Source organism: Panthera uncia (genome assembly GCF_023721935.1).
Source record: "Panthera uncia isolate 11264 chromosome A3 unlocalized genomic scaffold, Puncia_PCG_1.0 HiC_scaffold_12, whole genome shotgun sequence".
Lineage (NCBI taxonomy): Eukaryota > Metazoa > Chordata > Mammalia > Carnivora > Felidae > Panthera > Panthera uncia.
The window spans coordinates 10,836,928-10,841,040 of record NW_026057579.1 but is presented as its reverse complement, the minus strand read 5'-3'; the positions used below and the strand labels follow the sequence as shown (position 1 = coordinate 10,841,040).

The window sequence follows — 4,113 nt, the reverse complement described above, 5'->3', positions numbered from 1 at the left end:
TGTGTGTGTGTGTGTGTGTGTGTGTGTGTGTGTGTGTGTGTGTGTGTTTGAGCTTTCCAGATCTTACTTTTAAGCTTTAAGACAGAGTCAAAGCAACCTTTAGCCGAGGGCTGAGTTTTTCCACAGTGATAAGGCAATAATATCCTTCTGAGCCCTCTACCTAATGCCTCACATTTTATATTATTCCACTGTGCCTGGTGGAAACAAACTATTCCCAACCCTGTGTAACACCAGAGGATTGTTCTGCCTATATACTGGGTGACTCTTTCCTCAGCCTCTCATAGTTTCCTCACATGCTTGTACATACCAATACTCAGCTGAAGAGTTGGAGAAGACCCAGTTCAGATCTCCAGAGCTTTCCTGTAGTATTTTGTCCTGCAAACTCTAACTATCTTGAACTTGCCAAACTCCCAACTCTGTCTCTTCAACTCAGAGATCTCTAAGCTCTGCCTGGGTTGCCCCTCCTTGCACTGATCATGGACACTCTCTCTAGGCAAGAAGCCAGGTCAACAATTTGTTTTCCTCTCTCTCAGGGATTATTGCCTTGTGCTGGCTGTTGTTCAATGTCTGAAAACTACTGGGGTTTTTTTCCCCTCTACTGCTTAAAGGGGGACGGTAAATCTGATCTCTGTTACTTCACTTAGCCAGAAGCATAATTTGGTCTTCAATTTTAAAGAGCAAAGGAGGGGTACACTTTTTATATCAGAAGGTTGAAATTTAGGGGGTTTTTTGGTACTGGTTGTCCCAAAGAATTTATGTGTAAGGATGTTTATTTTTTATGACATTTCTTAAGGTTTTTTTTTTTGTTTTTTTTTTTATAGCATCTTTAGGAAAACAAACCGACTTCTTCTAAGAGGTAAAAGGTAATCCTCTTGGAGCAGAAAGAATTCAAGCAGAGTTATGTACCAACTGATATGAAACTTAACCTTAGAGACAAACTCCAGGCTATATCTAAGACAACAGAGTTCTTCAGGATTTGTGTGAAAGGAAGCCTACTTATCAGGGTTTGTTTGATGGTTCTTCAGAGAGTGAGTGAATTCAAAACCGGGAATGAACAAACAAGATTAGAATGACTGTAATATCCCATGGAGAAAGCAAATGTCTCATTTGGAAGGTGATTTGAGGCACTGTTCTCAAGAATTGGAAAATTAGGACTCAGCATCCACAAACCACATATATTTCTTTTCATAATCAGGGTGAGAGAGGAGAAATGAGGGCAAATGCAAAATAGAAATGAGGGATTGAAGAGGTTCCTGGCTAATGGTAGTTGTGAGAGGGAACATTTGTTGTCTAACCCAAAAGCCATTTGAAATTGACTTCTCACTGCCATCTCCTACTACAGAAGCTGAACAGTGAGATACTCACTTTCTCAACATCCATTAAAGGTAGAGAGGCAATGTTGTGGCCAGTGAGATACATGGAGAAATCTGCTGGAGGGCCACTGGGCAGATTTCCTTTGCTGTCAAAAAAAGAAAAGTCCTAATTAGTTCTGCCCTTCCCCCCTTTTTACCTTCTCCTTGCCTTGAACTTGGATAATATGACTGGTATTGTGGGCGCCATCTTGAGACCAAACAATAGATGAAAATCCAATACTCTCAGAAGGGGCAAAGAGAAATAAAAAGATCCTGGGTCCTTCTTGACATTTTGAACAGTTGGACCAATGCCAACAACTCCCTTACACTGGGCTTCTTATAGGAGAGAAACAAACCCTATTTTTTAGGCCATTATTTGTTGGGTTTTCTCAAACTTAAAAGCTAATTCCATTTCTTGCTGAGACAGAAGCAAAAGGCAAATTGGCAGGGCTGTACTTTGTACATTGACGGCAAATAGGCCCCAGTAACAATGACCAAACACAAAGGGAATAAGATAGGAAAGGTGGCTAATATCCATAGCTGATTCCTAATTATTCCTTGCCATTTGTTTCACGTTTGTACCTAGAAAGACTGTTTACGTTAGTGGAAACAGACCACTGACTATATCAGGAGCCACACTACTCTTCCAACTGACACACAAAAAAGAGATGTTTGGGTAAAGCAATAGACTTGGGAAGAGGGGAAAAAAAGAATTGGTGTCCTGTTTTTCCAGGAAAGGTAAGGGACATGGAGAAGCTCACTAACACACCTCCTCTGATCCAGGAATCTTCAGATGGGATTCTGAGCAAATTCTTGATCCACCTTGATTATTTCCTCCTCACCCTTCAACTTGACAAGAGGAACTGAATGTGAAAAATTAGTACTGCTTTTCCTGAACTCCTTGAAGATTAAGAAACACAGATAGATAATCCTTGGATAAAAAGAATAAAAACCATAATACCACACACTGAAGAAATTACAAGAAACATAAAAACACAGATCTATAGAAAATAAATGTGAAAACCTACAAAAAAATGAAGCATTTCCTACAAAATATAAGTTATCAGAATTAATTCAAGAAGTGAGTATTTTGAACCAAAGGTATTAGAAAAGCAATGAAAAATCCTACCTCTAAACAAGAAGGCCTCAGGACCGAAAGTCTCTCAGCCAAGTTTCATCTAATCTTTAACATACAATTTCAAAGACCTCTTAAACAATTCTAAACTGTAGAAAAAGATGAAATCTCCCCAATTCATTCTATGAAACAAGTATTGCTTTCTAAAAACATTTTATTCAAGTATAAAATACATACAGAAAAGTGTACATGTTAAGTGTAAAGTAGATGAGTTTCCATGACCTAAACAATCGAACATAAACAGGCACCTAGACAAAGACACAAAATGTTACCAGCACTGCAGAATCCCCCTCAAACTCTTTCAGACACTACCTCCCCCTCTACTTATCTCTCACTGAAGATAACCACGTTCCTGTCTTCTAACGGTTAACAGATTAGTTTTGCCTGTTTTTGCACTTATAAAAAGGCAAGCACACAGTATTCTTTTTATATCTGCCTTTTAAGGCTCGACATAACATTTCTGAGATTCATCCATATATTGCATGTGCTTATAAACTGTTCATTCTTGTTGCTGTATAATATTCCACTGTATGAACACAAAAATGTATTTATCCATGCTATAGTAGATGGACTTTTAGGTAGTTCCTGGTTTGAAGCTATTGCTAATAATGTTGCTATAAACATTCTAGAACATGTCTTTTGGTAAACATATGTATGCATTTTATTGGGTGTTTGCCCAGAAGCAGAATTACTAGATTTTATATTTTCACGTTAGTAGATTCAGCTAAGTGGTTTTCTAACACATTTGAATAAATTTGCATTCTCACCCACAGTGGGTGAGCCTTCTGATTAGTCCCACATTTTGTCAACCTGCATAACTTTTTATACCTAATAAAAAAAGACTACTAAAGAAACCTATAGACTAATCTCATGTATGAATATGCATGCTGAAATTCTAAATAAAATATTAGCAACTGGAATGCTGATTTATAAAAAAAAAAAAATAAAAAAAAAAAAGAATAACACATTATGATCAAGTAGGTTTTATTCCAAGGAGACAAGAGTGGCTTAATATCAGCAGCTCCAATGTAATCTAAGTAGTCAACAGATTAAAGAAGACTAACACAAAACCACATCAAAAAAGGCTGAAAAGGCATTTGACAAAATTCAGCAGCATTTTCTCATAAAATGTCTTGGTAAAACAAGAATTTGTTTAGATAAGATTATTTACCAAATAGCAACATGAATATTCGAAACAGCTCAATAAACTACTTCAATTAAAATCTGTGACAGAGGTGCTGGCTATCACCATTACCATTCAACACTATAATAGAGTTTCCAGACAATAAAGAATCTAGAGAGGAAAAGAATATTTCAAATATTTAAAAAAAAAAAGAGTTATTTTTGTGATTTCGTGTATCATAGTATTTGTATCATCATTATATTTCTAAAAGTCCCAAGAGACTAGTGAAAACTTCATGAGAAAATTTAGTAAGTATATATAATAAATTTGTTACATATAAGGTTTAAGCACACAGAAAAAAAAATAGGCTTTTTATTTGTAATAAGCCTTTAGAAATGAAAATGGGAAAAAAAAATCTGTTCTTAATAATTACCAAAAAACTAAGGAACAGACTACATTTAGTCAAAAAAAGACACAGGACTTAAGTGAAGAAAACTCTCAAA

At 36.1% G+C, this 4,113-nt stretch overlaps 1 long non-coding RNA gene across 1 annotated transcript; it reads right to left on the bottom strand.

Annotated features, from left to right (window-relative positions):
• Window positions 1–1,000: 1,000 nt before the first annotated feature.
• LOC125937296 (uncharacterized) lies at window positions 1,001–3,729 on the bottom strand. Its single transcript, XR_007462345.1, has 2 exons — window positions 2,122–3,729; window positions 1,001–1,459 (listed from the first exon to the last, which is right to left on the bottom strand). It is a non-coding gene; the product is annotated as an uncharacterized LOC125937296 (long non-coding RNA).
• Between the last annotated feature and the right edge of the window lie 384 nt (window positions 3,730–4,113).